This window comes from Zalophus californianus, chromosome 7 (genome assembly GCF_009762305.2).
Source record: "Zalophus californianus isolate mZalCal1 chromosome 7, mZalCal1.pri.v2, whole genome shotgun sequence".
Classification (NCBI taxonomy): Eukaryota; Metazoa; Chordata; class Mammalia; order Carnivora; family Otariidae; genus Zalophus; species Zalophus californianus.
The window spans coordinates 80,884,175-80,902,623 of record NC_045601.1 but is presented as its reverse complement, the minus strand read 5'-3'; the positions used below and the strand labels follow the sequence as shown (position 1 = coordinate 80,902,623).

General features: G+C 37.2%; 1 long non-coding RNA gene across 1 annotated transcript; it reads right to left on the bottom strand.

The window, feature by feature from the left end:
* Positions 1 to 8,482: 8,482 nt before the first annotated feature.
* On the bottom strand, positions 8,483 to 17,861 carry LOC113927807. The gene is made up of 4 exons (XR_003521748.1): positions 17,723 to 17,861; positions 10,483 to 10,734; positions 10,129 to 10,255; positions 8,483 to 8,745 (listed from the first exon to the last, which is right to left on the bottom strand). It is a non-coding gene; the product is annotated as an uncharacterized LOC113927807 (long non-coding RNA).
* Between the last annotated feature and the right edge of the window lie 588 nt (positions 17,862 to 18,449).

Sequence of the window (18,449 nt, the reverse complement as noted above, 5' to 3'; positions counted from 1 at the left end):
CCGAAGGCAGACGCTTAACCATCTGAGCCACCCAGGTGCCCTTGAGATGAAATGTTTAATTCACTTATTTTCATTCTTACTTGAAACTTACCATTACAAATCTTTGCTGTGTTCTAAAGACTCAAATATGTACTTTTTTCATAATATTTTTAGTTCTGGTTATAATTTTTTTTTCTTAAACTAAAATATTATGGAGATAGAACTTTCACCTGTCCTGATAACTATTTTACCTGTTTTCTTCTTTTTTTTATTTCTGAAGTTAGTGCATTGTGATCAGAGAATAGATTTTGTAGTGGATGCAATTTTTGGAATTTTTTTGAGTGTTTCTTTGTGCATAAGGTGTGGTCAATTTGGGGAACTATAATAGAGGTCCTTTTAAGTAGGTATTTTCTGTTGTTAATGTGACATTTCTAAACTCAGGGTTTCCTCTGGGCTAGATTTGAATATGAGGACAAAGGGTAAGGAAATACCAAGCAAGCCTTCTAGGTGTTTGACTGGTGTAATCTGGTGAGATGTAGAAAATAGTAGAGGTGACTTTTGAAGCTCTCTATTAACCATTAGGATGTTGAGCAACTTTAATATCATTTGCTGAGAATATTAATCCATAAAAGTCTTAGTCTTAGACTGGTGATGATATCCATTTCAAATAGCAAGTTAGATAATTGCTTGGAACATGCAGTTTCTTCTAGGAACACAAAAAGAATTTGTCATTTTTCATCTCACTTCAGTTGTAAGCTTCTAGTTGTTTTCCGTGGTCATAACTAAAATCAGCCCTTTTCAGTTGATCATGAGAAATTGGAATCCGCCCACATTCTCTGCCATTTAGACTGTTTAGCACTGGTTGTTGAGAGTGAATTCTAGAACAAGAACCAGTCTGATTATCCTGATTTCTGTTGCCTCTAATTGACCCAACACCAAACTGGCTCCATCTAGTAGAATGATCTTTGGAGCTAGAGAGATCTGGATTTGAATTCCAGCTTTACCCTCTATTATCTGTGCATCCTTGGGTAAGTTGCATAACTTACCTGAGTCTTTTTTTTTTTTCCTTTCTCTTTTATAAAAATGGAGATAACAAAATTCACCTGCAATGTCACTTTGAAGATTAAATCAAGTGTATGAAAACTGGGACATTGGCTTACACAGTTTCATCTCACCTATGAATTTAGGTCTTTGGAATAAATGCCCTGGGGAATGGAAACTCAGTCTTAACAATGTAACTTAATCAGAGATTCAAATTCCCTTCCTTAATTAGCAGTTTTGGGCTTCTGACTATAGGAACAAGGTTTACTGTTTTCATCATTGTCCAGGAACGCTGGTGTCCTTGTTCAGTGGTAGCACGGTTGTGTGGCAGCTATGTGTGATGACATAGATGTGGACTCTGGGGCCCCAACAGCTGGGTCCAAATCCCCGTTTCATCTTCCTAGCTTTGTGATACTGGCCAATGGAATTAATCTTTTCAAGCCTTAGTTCTCTCCTCCGATAAAACTGGAATAATAATAGCGCCTGACTCTAAAGGTTGCTGTGAAGGATAAATTCAATAAAGCATAGGAAACAGCACTGTATGAAGAGCATATGCATCATCATCACCTCACAAATGTGTTACATATAATTTTCTCTGGGAGGACTCATTATTGAAAGTTAAAAATAGCCTAAGTTAGACTTGAGTAATGATAGAGGATGGTATGGAAATTGTTTTTTCTTCTGTTTTCAAATTCTGATGATAAATATTTATTTAAGGTAAAGAATATTGAAATATAGAAATAAAACATTTGATTAAGCTATACATCAGTCTTAAGGAGTGTGACACTGAGGCTTTATGTAGCAATTATGGTTGCCCTGGAATTAAAAAATACAGGTCTGCTCCACAAAATCTACTTGTTTATAGGAAAGGCTAGAAATATGGTAGAAAAAATATTAGGAGAATACAGAAAAAAATGGCAATTCAGTGGTAGTTAGTTCATAAAAATAACTGACCCTTCCTTGCAGGGCATTGTTTCTAAGTGTTGTTGGTCAGTGCTGGGTTACTGCAGGAACTTCTGGCTGGAATTAGAATGTGTAAATGGTGGCACTGGGCTTTCCCTTAAAGGGGTCTTTGGGTTCCAGCTGTTACAAACTCTAGGTGCCTCTGGCTATTTGAATGACACATCACAGGGGACAGTTCTTCTTTCTGAAGATTACAAAAACTCACTTATTTCTTTAAATAGAAGTAGCAGATTTATGTGAAGCTATTTACCAAAGCCTCCTGGACTGATGAGCACCAGCGCTGCCCTGTGTCAATACCATGAAACAGTCCTGGAAATGCAAGAGAATAAAAGTCCCCTTTCCCAGTGGGACTTCTCAGCATGACCCAAACCCTGGTGTTCTGCTCTGTCCTATGTATTGGATGATAAAAACAAAAATAAAGGAAGGGGTGATATAAGACATCACACGGGCATACAGAATACCCCAGATTTGATCACTCCAAAGAAGTACCTCTTTCCTTAAAATGGAATTCCTAAGCTCTAGGAAGACAGCTAGAAATGTATATCTATATTTTGGGGGAACAATTTTTCATGTCTGTCTTATGATTGGATTCTTCTTTGACAGCTAAGTGTTGACAGAAAATAGGGCAGAAGTTAACCTATGTAAGGACAAACCTTTCTTCCTACTTTCATATTCTAGGTGTTTTTTTTTTTTTATTAGTTGCAAATATGAAACCTTTCCTAATAGAATTATATTCCCATGGAATCTACCAATAAACTCCTGGGCTGCAAATCTCCTTGATTTAGGCTAAACTTGCTCGTGTTCTGCAAGAGATCTGCATTACACTGATGTGGCAGGGACTTACTTTCCAAGGAAGTATGATCTATCTACCCTGGCAGGCAGTGAGGGAGTAAAAAATATAAGCTGTGGGCCATGACTGTAGGGATTTGCAACATAACTTTAACAGTTTGGAGTAGTTTTGATTCCCTTAGGAATGTTGATGAAAGTTATGGTCCCTACTTGAAAAAAATATTTAATCCAACCTTTGCAGCAGTGCGTCTATCTGTGCTTCATGCCTTTAGTCCTTTTCTCCAGTTATAATCCTCAGCAAAACATGAAGGACCAACTATGGACATTTCTGGCACTGGTGATGATTGGTGGGATGAAGTATATAATATGGCTCATCAAGAAGCTTGAGAAACAGTCTTGTTGAGGAAGAAGCTCCCAAAGAGACAGAAATAGAAATTGCCTTAGGTAACTTCTCACAACAGCAAACTCTAAAGGGAGGAAAGGGAAGTCATGGAGCGGTAGGATTGATGGGGAAGATCACATGTCCAGGTCTGACTGGCAGTCATATGGGGCAGGTACATCTGTAGGCCAAACACTCAGCCAAGTAATAAACTTAGTTTTCCTGTAATTGGATGTAATTTATATCTTTAGCTCCTATTCATCTGATTAGCAGATGTGTAATTTCAGTCATTTTGGATTTTGCTTCCTCCCTCCATCAGTTGGTGCTCATAGAGTGTGAAAGATGGGGGTGGGTGTCAGAGAAGCAACTGAGGTGTCAGCACCTGAGGGGTGGAGACATGGGTGTGAAGGGAGGATGAGCAGAGTGAAGTTACTTCACCTGAAATTACAAGAATGCAAAGTACATTAGGTAATTTGTGAGAATATTATCTCATTACACGTGAAAACATTTTACATCACTTAAATATGGGGAGCTTTCATATGAAAATCCAGCTTTCTGACTTCTCTTGAAAAATCAGAGTATTACTGGTGCGATATTCGTGCAATACTCATTTATTTCTGAATCTTCTCATTTATGGTATATACCAGGCTCTGAGGTTTCATTTTGCAATCCATGATAGAAGAGGCTTGGGTTGACTCTTGAGAGAAAGGTAGGATATTTAGACAATAATAGAAGAGCACTAAAAACATTTAAGCAAGGCAATGAAATGTGGAGTAGATGAAATAGGTGATGGGGATTAAATAGTACATTTCATATGAGGAGCACTGAGTAATGTATAGAATTGTTGAATCACTTCTATTGTACAACTGAAACTAATATAGCACTGTATGTTAGCTGTCCTGGAATTAAAATAACAAACTTGATAAAAGTGAAAAAAAAAAAACATTTAAGCAAGGCAAAGGAGGAGGATATGACAGATAGTTGGTGTACAATAAGCAACCAAGTTTAAATATGGGGTTAATGCAGGCAAAGGTGGGCAGGCCGTGAAATTACAGAGATAGGGAGGGATGAGACTGGGAATTGGAGACTTTCTTCTGTGAACTATGGAAAATCATTGATGAATTTTAATTGATATGCTAGTTAATGTTTTGGTAAGCTTTATATGGACAGGGTGTAGAGTAGGGTAGAGGAGAGACAAAAAAAGGTAGAAAAAAGGGGTTAAAAGTTGAATTAGGAAATTCTGTTCTTTTGAATGCCTAACAGCTTTTGGGAGCAGCAAGTGGGGTAGAAATTTTACATCAGTGTCTAAAATACTATTTTTGATTGCTAGAGGCTTTTAATTTAAGTGTTCTGCAGCTTTTTTGGTCTATGTTCAATATGCAGCTGGTCAATATTTGCCATCAACTTTTGCATGCATTCTTTGGTTCTGATTTTTTAAACCTTGCATTTCATTTTGTTGCGTGTACAAGGTTTGAGGCTAGTGCCTGTTCAATACAAAGAGCAGAGTAGAGTGCAAGCTCTGGTGAAACTGCTGTTGCCATCAAGCTCAGCTTTCAAACAGCATGACCTGCAGCATGAGGTGTAGGTCCACTGAGCACAAATGGTCTTGAACCCATCTCTGATTTGGACTGTTTTTTTCTGTTGATGTGAAATTGACTACTGTGGAGTTGCCATTTAGGCAACTCAGAAACAGCATGTTTCTTAGATTTTTTTACTGCTTGCTGTGCATGCATGTCTAGAACTGAGTTAGCTTTAAATAGATTTTTTTCATCTGAACTGCATAAAGTGTTATTTAACAATGGCAAATTTTTGTTAAGCCAACATTTTACTCACTTAGCAATTGCTTGTTGCATCTAAATCTCTGTTAGAAAGAATCTTAAGAATGTGTTATGAATACTCTAATGATCAATATCAATTATAAAGCACTGAAATTATGATAATAACTGTGATTTACTGAGCCAGTGTGCCACATACTGTGCTATAAATTTGATCTAGAGCTTTACAAAACTCTAAAGCAACACTACAAGAAAAATATTCTTCTTCCTGTTTTACAAATGAGAAAACTAAGGTCCAGAGAGATTGAGAAACTTATTCAAGATAACACAGATAGTAGAGAGCAGAGATGTTTAACTTATCTTTTTGTGTCCTAAGTAGAGTCACAGATACAAAAGCACGCTGAGAATTTGGATACATAATAATATGAAAACTACAATAACACTGAATTATACCTTAGTTAATGCCAAATGAATTCACAGTATTAGAGCAGACAGCAGAGATCTTACTCTTGGCAAATATCGTGCAAACTTAGCATACAGCAATATTGGATTTGTTTTATGGGATGATGATGTTACCAGCTCAGTGTTATGGGGCAGGTGTGAATAGAATTACTTTTCTGAAGGAGTGATAGATTTTTGCTGATTCAACTACACTTTTCCGATTCACTTTGTAACAGATGGATGCACATTAGCAAGGTGGCTGCCTTCACTGAGAATTGAAGGTTGTAGGGTGATGTCATTACCATGTTGGCTCATGCTCTAGAAATATCATCATTCTAGTTATCAAGACTTAAAACCTTTATGGAATTTTCTTTTACTAATTTATTTTAAATAATTGCATACTTTGTTAAGACAAGTGCTTTTTAATGTCATTAGCCATTTTGGGAGAAGAATTTTCTCCTCAAGAGTTCAGAACTGTTTTGTTTGACGGTTCACGGGCTCTGACAGTTCATGTGCTTTGATAAGTGTTTGGATGTCAGAAGGGATTTTGGTCATTCAGGGACTTTCTGATGAATTTCAGCCCAGTATTTAAAAAAATCAATTAAGTGGCTTAATTTGGGGCAGCTTGAATAATTTCAGTACACTAATCTCAAGATTCATTTTTTAAAGTTTTTTAATGAAAGAATCTCTTCATAAAAGATACTAAAATGTTTCCTTTACAGGGTAAGCTTTTGATATGACAGAGACCCCGATAACTGATATTCAGAAATGTAAGGAATTTAATGCAATTCTTTCATTTTATTGAATGGTATAGTATAGCTTTTGTATAATGAGACTTTTGTAAATTAGGCTGTTGTTTTTATGCATTTAAGGAAAAAGTGTTAAATAATTATGTCATATGTGAAAATTTTAGAGGCAATATAATGTCTTAAATTATTAAATTATAATATGTTATTCTTAAAATGTTAGATGTGTCATCACTAATAACAACAGTATTATCAGAAATATTTATTACCTTCCTGAGTCTTGGTTTATTATGTGCTCAAACATTTGTTCTTATAAAAATGTTAGTAATGAATTTTTAAAGTAATGTGACTGGAATATGCTTCATTACTTTTTTAAAGTCCTACTTTGACACTTTTGGATGCTGTGATTTGAAAGCCTTCCTCTAACAGTTCTTTTCAAACTCAGTTTAGTAGCAGTAAGAGCACACAAAGATTTGAATGAAAGAAGTATAGCATTGGTTGCACTTACCAAATTGTGTCAACTCAGTCCTTAGTTATGCAGAAGCTATTGTGAAAACTTGGCTCACAAATTTCTATCTTTCATTATATGAATCAGTTGTTTTTGCAAGCAAATTGGAAGGGCAGTGAGTTGTGCGTGGGAGTATAGGTTGGTGCAAATTTCCTGGATTGTTTTTTGCCACACGTATTAAAAATCCAAAAACAGTTATATCCTTTGACAGGGCAATTTCATTCCTATATATTTATACTAAGAAAATAGAGGGATACATGTGCTAATAGTCATATGAGGATGTTTATGATCTTTATAATACTGAAAAAGTAGGAACAACTTAAATATTTAGTAATTGGGAATGAGTTAATTATGTTCTCTCTACAATAAAATTATATAGAACCATTAAAACCATATATAGTACTAATAGTAATGATTATATTTACTAAATATTTACTATTTACCACTTAATGCACTTAAATACATTTCAAAATTTAATCCTCATACCAATCTAATGCCTTGGAAATGTGTTACAACACCTGAAAACCACATATCTAGTAAATGATTGAAATTGGATTCAGACTCATGTGTGACTGTTTATAAGGCTCAAGCCTATCAGACTTTCTGAATATTTAATTACATAGAGAAATGCACATAATTTATTGCTATATTATCACATTGAAAAGTCTTTGTATGGGGAAAAAGATGGAAATGCATTATCAAAGTGAAAACAGTTACTAATGGGTAGAGGGACTACAGATGAATTTTTTGTTTCATTGGTAGGTTTTATTTTGTTTTCCAAGTTTTATGCAGTGAGTGAGTGTGTGTTGATTTTGAAATTTTTTTCTCCCCCCAATTTTCCTGCCTGAAAATGTTAGTTGCAGCATGATTTATAATGTGATTTGGAACAACTTAAATGTCCAATAATAGAAGAATTGCTTAATAAAATATTGTTTGCTAATTCCATGGATTAATAAAGAAGTAAAATGATTTCTATTAACTACAGGCAACAAGTTGGGATAACGTTTACTAGATAATGTTCTATGAAATCAGGGAGAACATAAAATATTATTTAATCAAAGATGACTATGATTTACACTAAGACTATGATGGAAATTCTGTATGCACATGGTGAAAGGCTAGAATGTATAGAATCATCAGAGTTATTGTGGTTTTGGCAAGGCTGGATAGTGATACAAATGTTTTCTCACGTTCTAACAATGAATAATGTAAAAATAAAGAATCTCTATGATGTGGTAAACAACTGGATACATGCAAGGGAAAACTTCTAAATGAAATGCTTGGTCTGTTTTGCTACCATGCAAAAGAGTTTACTTCTCAGGGGGCAGTAGAATTAGGTACAGTCTGACTTCACAGCAGTCATTCTCCTAATATTATTCAGTATCATCAGAAATCACATGGCTGCAAAGGCAGAGCAGCCTCTGGTTTTCTTTTCCTTTACACTTGCCAGGACTATTCCTACAGATTGCTGCCATCCCAAATTAGAAAGCAACCTGAATAAAAGTTCCCCAGACAGGTTGTCTCTGCTGCTTTGACAAATGCTCAGTACTCTATTCCTGAGGTCAGCGCAAATGACAGGCTGTGAAAAGTGAATAGAAAATGCTTCCCTAGCACTCTCTTCTCTTTGGTTTGCTGAGTAAGATGGGCAGTGCAGAAAGCCAGCAACTTCTGGAGAGGGCGTCCACAAAGGCAAAAATTTCTCTCTCCCCTGGAAGTGGATGTGCGATCTCAGCAGGTATCTTTCCTCTGGGGTATTGGAATGGTGGCTGGCAGCTTGCCTGGTTTTCTTTCAGAGTCCAGGTACAGAGGAAGCCAAATGTCAAGCTGCCTGTTTCTGCACCAAGTGACATACCTGTCTTGTTCCTCTCCTTTCTAGGCCGCATCCTATACGAGGGTTGTCACTAGTATAAAAATGCATTATTTCAGTTGCTCAGTTGGGTGCCAGAGACAGTGAACTTAGCTACAATAAGTCAGTGTCTGCCAGTACTGCAAAATTTAGGGGTTTTTCCTTAACATTTTAGCCTATTACTGACTTTTTATGAATTGTAAATGTATTGTAGAAGTACAGACTTCTTAAGCTGCTGTGACAAGCTGGGGATTGATTTTGGTGATTCCTGGGATCTCCTAGAGGAAGAAAGAAGCCAATAGATAAACTGCAGTAGCTGGCATTTTGCTTGTTGGAACACGAAAATCTACAAGTTCAAAACAATTTTAGAGAGAGAAGTTACCCAAGTGATCATGATTTTCAGTGCCCTCAACTGAAGATATTTCAACTGTAATGTGATTTTCACAGTAATTTCAGAGACTATTCTTAGCACTGGAAACATCTTAAAGAATTCTGAAAAAAAAAAAAAAAGAATTCTTATCTAAAGAACAAAGAGCATGGTGCCTGGGGGAACACATGAAGTTTGTGAATCTATCTATGACACTCCTTGGAACCCCTAACAGCAAACTTTAATATCATTGGTACGAGTCAAATAGAAACATTAGTATCTGAGTTTTTGGACTGACAGATAATAGTGGGCATATGAACATTTGAGAAGGATAATAAATTAGTAAATATGAATGGATTCCATCACTGAAAAATCATTTAATCCTTTAAAAATGGCATAGTAGTAATAGTCTTTAATGGACTGCATACTTCTTAAACACTGAATAAAGGGGTGACTGCAATTATACAGAAAATCCAAAACAGTCTCAAATGGGCTTTTGTTGTGTGTCTTCTCCTACCTATTTCCTTGCTGTTCTACCAATAGTACCCTGCCTTTCCAAGATGTTTCCTTTGGGGGAACCACTCTTTTTTGTTTTCAGTCATATCTTTTTTTAGGGCAGATTTACCCATTCCTAGCTTCATGGTTAAGTTTTCATAATCTTAAATTAAGCTGGCCTGCCATCCCATTTTCCCAGTCATAATACCTGGTTCAGAGATGGACATATAAACCAATCAAAGACATTAGAATGGTGAGGAGATATTTGCTAAATTTTGTGGAAAAGAGAAGCTTCTACTTTCCTCTACAGTAGTTACTGGCATATGCATGTGAGTCTCTCAGGTTTATAACCATGGCATCTATTTGGCTACCTCTACAGGTAGTCTGGTCTAGTGAGTGTGTGTGTGCGTGTGTGTGTGTGTGTGTGTGTGTGTGTGTGTGTGTGTGTTGGTAGGAGGGACCATTGAGCACTGTGTAGTGCCTGTACATGAAACTGAGACAACAGAAGTCAGTACAGAAAAACAATGATAAGTTAGATCTTGGGCAAAAAAATTTTTTTTTGAGCTGGATGATCAATCTCTGCCTGAACTAAGAACTACTTCTGTTTATTGAATTAACTTTGGTAAGCTCATTTGATTTTTGATCTCTTTCAACTTAAATAGCCCTAACTGATACAGACTCCCAAGATTTTTGTAACACGAAATTCAACCATATGTTGAAAGAGAACATAATTTACTTTCTTAACAAGATGCATCTCTTTGTTAGAGAATGACACACAGTTAAATGTTCATGTATTTACCTTAACTCACTATATTCTGGAGAGCAGTGGTCCAAGAAGTAAATCCAGGGTCAAATTTCCCAGGTGTCCCCATGCTGTGTATGGGACCAGCTGTTAAACCTTGGCTCACAGTTCCTCTCATTTTTATCTTGATATGAAAGGAGAGAAGTGAGGTCAGTTTAATTCAGATCAACAATCACCTATTGAATGCCTAATGAAGTGAACTTTTTGTATTCATTTTGACTACCCAGAATTTAAATCTCTTTCCTGTTTCAGAATTGCCTGAGGGGGGAAAAAAATCTAGGTATTTGCTTTCTCAGTCTCCCTTGCAGCTGGGGCATGGACATGTGATCTAGGCTCTGCTAATTAATGTACCTGCCCTAGAACTTTAGTCAAAAGCTAGTGATGTGAAGAAGCTGGGCCTGTGCAGAATCTGACGGAAGCAGTGATACTGAACGAATCCAATAGTGGCTGTAGTTTTCTGGGTAGTGCCTTCTGTCGGTTTTGTCAGAGGTACAAGGTGTTGAGTTTATTTTCCAGACGAATGGCAGTAGTTCTTCTGCTGGATCATTTCTGTGGATCTTTGGTTGGTTAGTTGGCCTTAAGACTCAACGATGTCTGAAGTATCTGGGAAAATAAGAATTTTATGTAGCTGTGCTAAATTCCAGTTGGAGAATAATAGCAGTAGTCTCCTGAACTTTAGAGAAAAACTAGACCCTTTTCAGCAAACAGCTAATTTCCTTTTGGGAAAGAGTTCCTGCTTTGCTCCCAGCCCCTGGGAGAGATCAAAGCCTTACCATAGTTCATTGGTTGAACATGCAACAAAAGCTACCCATTAATTGGCATATCAAGCCGTAAAGTTGGAGCATGCCCAGGAATACTTCCTTATCAGATGAAGTGGAAATATGGGCTTAGGTCTAAGCAGATCTTGAAGACAAACAAGACACATGAATAACAGAGTCACACTTATAGTGTGCCTGCTCCTTTTAACCCATAGCTTTGACTGCATAGTCAGATTGACTGAGGTCAGTCAGCCCAAGGTGCACTGGCAAGTCATTGCGGTTCCCTCAGGTATGTCTGTGGGACAGTGGGGGAGGGAGATATTCCTAGTAAGTGGAAACTCAACCTTTGTCTTCATTTTCTAGAAGGAGAGATAGTTGGAGCATGGATCTGTCCCATTTATAAGATGAGGCAATTAGTCTGGCTGGATGGTCAGGAACTTAAAAGAAACACAATTAAAGGAGAGGACTGAGGAGGTTTTAGGAAGAGTTATTAGATGGACCTCTCAGAATGGGCCCAGAGTGTCACAATGGGACAATATTGTATCTCATGTGAATGCTAACCCAAAAGCCCTCCCTGCAATGAATTCACTTGTTTTAGCAAATGTAACAAAAGATACCAAATGTTTCCATTAAATATAGAAAAATGTCCCCAACCTCATTAGTTAGCAGGTAAATGCAAATTAAAACACCAGTAAATTCTCACTAAACACCTAAGAGAGCAGCTGAAAGTAAGAAGATGGAAAATACTGTCAGCGTTCCAAGTATCATATGTTGGCGATTATGTGGAGTAACGAGGACTCTAACCTTGCTGATGGATGGGAGTGTGAGTTGTAAATTTCCATTTTGGAAGACTGTTTGACAGTATCTACTAAAATATAACATATGCACATTCTTTGACTCAGCAATTCCATGTCTAGTTACATCCTCAATATAATTGCATACGTGTGTGCACCAACGACACCTAAAAGACTACTTGTAGAAGCTGATGAGTCACAAAATCTAAAATCTAGAAACAATCAAAATATCCACTAATTAGAATGGATAAATAAATGATTGTATATTTCAGCAATTGAATATTGTATAGCAATGAAAACGAACAGATCATTGCTGCATTTAACAACGTGGAGGGATCTCACAAGCATAATGCTGAATAAATGGAGCTAGATACAAAAGAGAACATAGTTCATGAATCCATTCATATAAAGTTCAAAAACAGGCAAAACTAACATGATGATACGATTCAAGATAGAAAGGGGATGGTTACTCAGGGAGAACTTTTGGGGTTGTTGATAATATTTTATATCTCCATCTGGTTGTGTTTGCGTGGTTGTGTGTATCTTTGTAATCAAATTGTATACTTTGGTACACTTATATATATCTGATGTTATATTTCAACAAAAATGTTTATTTAAACAATAAAATATAGACAGATATAATCATGGAATATATGATAGGATTTTAAATTGAAAACGTATTAATGACTGCAATGGATTGAAAAATAGCAAATACATAAAATTCTTGAGTTTGTATTGGTAATACCAATAAACAAAGACCATTGGTCCTCTTTGGTTGTTACTAGGACACCAATATACTTTTAATGATTCTGTTTTAGATTAAATGAGCCAGACTTTCTATTACTTGCAACTGTGATACTCCTACTACGTACCAGGGATCAGGTTACGCCCAGGAGGTTCACAATGAATAAAGAATATCAGCCTTCTTAAGTTAGCATTCTGAGCTGAGCAGCCTGCATGACATCTAATTCTGGAGATCCAAATCTCCTGAAGGCTACACTTTTTGGTTGGCTATATCACCTTTTTAGCTCTTCATCTAGATTTGCTAGGCAGTTATCTTTTTCTAATCTAATTAAAGCTAGAGAAGTTTATAATTCACTGGATGTGTAAAAGGCCTTGTTGTCTTTGAATACCCAACTCAGACATCTGATTTTAGGTGTTCCTGAAGCTAGTGGTCACTAGCAGAGATGAAGGGCTTCCGTGGCAGTAGGTCAGTTAGCAGTGAAGCTGTCTGTGGAGAGCAGAGTGGTTGCCCCTTACTTTTTGGCTTGTCATTTTAACTCCTTGGGAAGGATAGAAAGAAAGCAAGAGAAAAACATAGTTGGAGCAAATGCGTAAAATTCTTTAAATGATTCATTCTAGGAGATTTCCCAGGAGGTTAATACCTACTTACCTACTAATCTTTATTTCACTTGTTTTTCAACGATAGAATCTTAATTTTTATTGGTGCTCCCCTGTTAAACAATTTTAAACTCTACCATTTATATAGTGGCTCAGAGCACAGTCAGGAGATAGGACTATGAATCTAAAAATTACTGACTAACTTCTGTGACCTTGGATAAGTTTATGCCATCTCTGTTGGTCTTCTTGTATATGAATTGGTATAGTAATATCTGAACTGTGTTTTCAATGAAGATAAAAGTTACCTTGTTTGGAAAAATCATTTTAGACTCCTTGGGGAAATAACTGGAATAAATAGACATTTCAAATGTCTTCAGACTCCTAGAATTTATCAGATGAAAGACTTGTCAACTTCAAACACAATAGTTAATATTATTCTCACGTGGAAAGTCCCTAATGCTTCTACTTTTTGTGAGTAACATTAATCTTAAGCCCACATGGAATTAAAACTGTTTTAATTAAGCATATAATTTGGTACTTTCTAACCTTAATTTTGGAGATAATAAAGCATTTTATAATGGTCAATGAATTTAGCACTCCTGGGGCTTTTATAGAAATGATTAGAAAGGATAACTACCCAATTATTCTAGATGTAGAGCTGAAAGATATGTAGTAGCCAGCTGAAAAGTTGGGCCTCTGAAAGGCTTTCTTTCTGGGAATGAGTGTTTGGAGAGTGGCTGATTCAAGAAGAATCATTTATAATGTGGAAATGGGAGAATATATTTAATCATTCATTCAACAAATATCTATTGTGTACCTACTCTATGCATTCTTCTTAGCACTGGAGATGGAATAGTGACACAGTCATTCTTTTTTTTTTTTAAGATTTTTATTTATTTATTTGACAGAGAGAGACACAGCAAGAGAGGGAACACAAGCAGGGGGAGTGGGAGAGGGAGAAGCAGGCTTCCCGTGGAGCAAGGAGCCTGATGCAGGGCTCCATCCCAGGACCCTGGGATCATGCCCCCAGCCGAAGGCAGACGCTTGACGACTGAGCCACCCAGGCGCCCCGACACAGTCATTATTCTTATAGATATCACATTCCAGGGGAGGAGAGAGAACAAATCGGCAGTGCTTTTGGTTGGGGCAGACTAGTATTTCAAACAAAATACCCCACTAAGTTTAGCTGAAAAATCTGGACAGACACAAAATCTACTAGAAGGTATCAGTGTACTAACAAGAGATTAAAGAATTATAGGGCCAGGATGGAGGAGAATAGGGGTTCTGGATAGTGAGCCTGGTGTTTATACTTGCTCCCTTCAATCACCCCCTGCTTGATTGGGAAACATTGATCAACTCTGGCTGTATGGCTGAGAGTAGAGTTTTCAGCAGTTTCACAGACTAGGGACACAGTGACTGGATAGACAAGAGTTGAACAATACCATTAGCAGCTTGGACCTAATAAATATTAGGTCCTTTAAAAATAACTGCTTGGGGCGCCTGGGTGGCTCAGTCGTTAAGCGTCTGCCTTCAGCTCAGGTCATGATCCCGGGGGTCCTGGGATCGAGCCCCGCATTGGGCTCCCTGCTCCTTGGGAAGCCTGCTCCTTACCTCTCCCACTCCCCCTGCTTATGTTCCCTCTCTCACTGTCAAATAAATAAAATCTTAAAAAAAAAATAACTGCTTTTTTCAAACTGCAGAATATACATTCTTCTCAAGTACATATGGAACATTTACAAAAATTGATCGTAATTGGACAGTAAAGCAACTCTCAATAGTTCTGAAAGTATAGAAGCCATGGAGTGTATAATATTTTACCATAATGCAATTAGAAGTCAATAGAAAAAAGATAACTAGCATATCATTATATGTTTTTAAATAAAGAGAAGCATGTACAAATAACCCATGGATCAAATTATAAAAAATATGATGGGAATTATAAAATACTTTGAACCGATTAATAGTGAAAATACTATATATCAAAAATTGGGGGATACCAGTGAAGTTGTATTTAGAGGGAGGTTTATAGCCTTACATGCATATGTTAGAAATGAAAAAAAGTAAAGAAAAGCAGAAATCAATGAGCACAATCTGGATGCCAAGAAATTAGAAAAGAATATCAAATTAAATCCAAAGAGAATAGAAGGAAGGAAATCAGATTTGGGAGCAGAAATTATGGAAATAGAAAGCATATAGAAGGTAAAGAGCACCAATTATAATCAATAAACTCTTGGTGAGACTGATCATAAAAAATAAGGAATGCACAAATAACCAATATCAGGAGTATAAACAGATCCTGCAGACATTAAAATGATAAGATGGGTACTGTGAAAAACTTGATGTCATGTATTTGAACATTTTGGTGAAATGGATAACTTAGAAAAATACAGCTTACAAACACTGATTATAAGAAGAAATAGAACAGCTGAATAGTCCTATATGTATTAAAATAATCAGATTTTTAATTTAAAAACTGCCCACAAAGGAAATTCTAGCCCACTGACAACACATGTGTTGGTCCTTAACAAAACTTCGGTCAGGCTCCTCTATATCCTCTTTTCAACTAGGCCTTGACCATTGTACTTGTTCATCTTGCCATCACCCAGATTACCGGAAGTCTTGCTTACTCAACTTAGCAACAATCTCCACCCTCCATAGATGATCACCCTTGATACTGATCAGATTCCTCATCCAACTCTTGGTATCTGATCATCCAGTGGCCTGCCTTTAGCAAGAATCTTAAGTCAGTTTAGCCAAAATTCATGACCTGTGATGTTTCCTCCTAATAATTTTCCATCCCCTGACCCCCACCCTGCCCTTGTCTATAAATCCCTACTTGCCCATGCTGTGTTGGAATTGAATCAGATTATATACTGAGGTCTCTTCTCTTCTATTGCAACTATTGCAATAGTTCCTGCATTAAATCTGCTTTCACCATTTTAACTTCTGTCTGGCTCTGGTTTTCCTTAACACCGCTATTGGTTTGTTATAAGACTCTCCCTTCTTTACTTCTGTTCTTACGCATTTCAAATCCTTACAAAAGCCAATTTTATTGTACAAGAAAATGGGATGACATATTATTCTGTATAGATGAATGTTTTTGTGATTTGTCCCGCATAACCGACCACCTGGATGTGCATATACACGGGCAGGCTAAGGAATGTTGTTTGTGAGACTTGTGCTATGTGAAGAACCTTGGGAGCCTGGTTGTTTGCAATATATTTTCTGGCCTCCAGGTCAGAACTGGGCCTTCTGTTCTGGATTCCAAGAGCTACAAATCTTGTCTCACATCTCCTCCTGCTCCAGGCTGGGCTGACCTCCCCCCGCCCCCTGCCAGAATGGAATCTGGGAAGGGAGGCAGATGTACATAGCCCAGGTTTCTTGAAAATATAGAAACATGATCACATGGAGGTGCATCTCGCTCCAAACCATGTAGGCAAACAAATGTTTCATTTCAAACCCTGTTATTTGCCCTATAAATATGGCCCTTATGGGGATGGTCAGTTGGAAGTCTCACATGAGGGGAGGATGCTCCACCCAGGCCTCTCAATTAGGACTCCAGCCTGACTGTTTCCACCGGGTTCCCCAGCTGATTAGGTTGGATGTTATAAGTACCTGATTTGATGTAACTTTGCCTTATTCTCACTCATTGCCTACTATTACCTTCATCTATGTGTAGATTCCTTTCCTCTCCTGTTTCTATTAGGTTTCTATAATAATAATAATAAAGTTTTCTTTCCTTTGCAAAACTGAAACATGGCTATTAACCTTTTGTGCAGAACACATATTTTTAGTGGGGACGGGGGTCAGAAAAATAAAAATTTCACTGTTGAGTTTTCTAAAGACTGAATAGAAGCTCCAAATCACAGAATATACCTTTTTCTTTTTCTGTTGTGTCTGCTAATTTAACCGTAACTATGTAAGTCTAATCCTCACAATAGCCTTATAAAATAGGTATTACTATCTTTTTAAAAATAGATGAGAAAATGATGGTTAAGAGAGGTTCAGTAATTGTTGTGGCACAGAATTGTTGAAGTCAGGTTACAAAATGTAGCTCTGTCTGGAACAATCCAACTTTTTCCCTCTGTGTGATACTGCCTCTTATTTTGTAGGCCAAGGTTGAACAACATCAACAAAAGGAAGCTCATTAAGACCTTCAAGCATTGTGCTTCATCTAGAAAGAGAACATAGACTTACAGTTAGAAGAACTTGCGTTCTTCTACTGGCTAGCTCTGATCTTGAGCAGTCCACTTAACTTTCTGCCTTATGTTTTCAATCTGTTGAGATGCTTATTATAATTCCTACTACATAAGATTATGGTGAGAATTAAATGAAATTATGGATGTGTAGAGAGCAAAATGGAGTCTCTCATGTCAAGCAGGAGCCTGGGTCAAGCAATGACGCAGGCAGTTAAGGTACTGCAGGTAGGAGATATCGCTGGGACCAGCATCAACTGACTCCCCAGAACTGATAACGAGCAGAACCAGAGGAGGTCTGCAGAGTCCCAAAACTGATTAAATCCCTTTAAAAATGGGAGGAATTTGGCAGCAAACTGTCAGACTCCTCAGACATGACCCCTCTATGTCTGAACACTTTAAAAAGGCAACTGCCGCCCAATGCTCTGCCCAAATAATTCCCGAACAGAACTGAGATCCTTCACTGCTGGAACATTAGAAGCAGTAAGTGCCGAGAGCTGACCTGGACCAGACCGAAGCCTTATCTCAACTGTGTGCCCACAGACTGACTGTGCTGTTGGTTTGTTAACTTCCTGCACCCTCTGTCATCTTGTTTGTTGTGTGGCTTGTCTTTTGTCCTGCTCTGTGTGCTGTGTAAGAAGCCAAGTTTAATCCCATGGTGAAATGTCACTGAGTTTGGAATCCTGAACCTGCTTTAGAATTGTGATTTAACTTTGCTTTATGATTGAATAAAGCTGACATCGTGGAAAGACACAACGTGATTGTGCGCCTTCATAGTGTGCTCATGACAGGATGTGACCGTTTTTTATCAGACACTTAATGGACGCTTTAGGTTTTTCTTACCTAAATGAAATGACTAAACATAGTATGTAGATCTAAGCTTTAAATATTTCCTCATACTATCTTCTTACCCACTTAGAAAAGGTCTGAGCAGTATCTTCTAAAACATAGGCATTTCCTGCTCCTTTAAAATGATCTCTTAACCCTGATATGCCTCCGTAAGAGAGAAACACTCACGTTCTTTTTAATTCTGACATCAGTATGGACACCTAGATGCTAATGTGTTAAGTCTCTTGGAAATAAATATTTTAAATAGGATTTTACTGCTTTAATAAACTGTTTTCCTGTTTCTCTGCTTTCTCATTTTGATTAGCAATGCAAGAAAACACCTAGATGGGGTTGTCAAGTCTCATCCATCATCAAAAATGAAGTCAGAAATCTGAATGAGA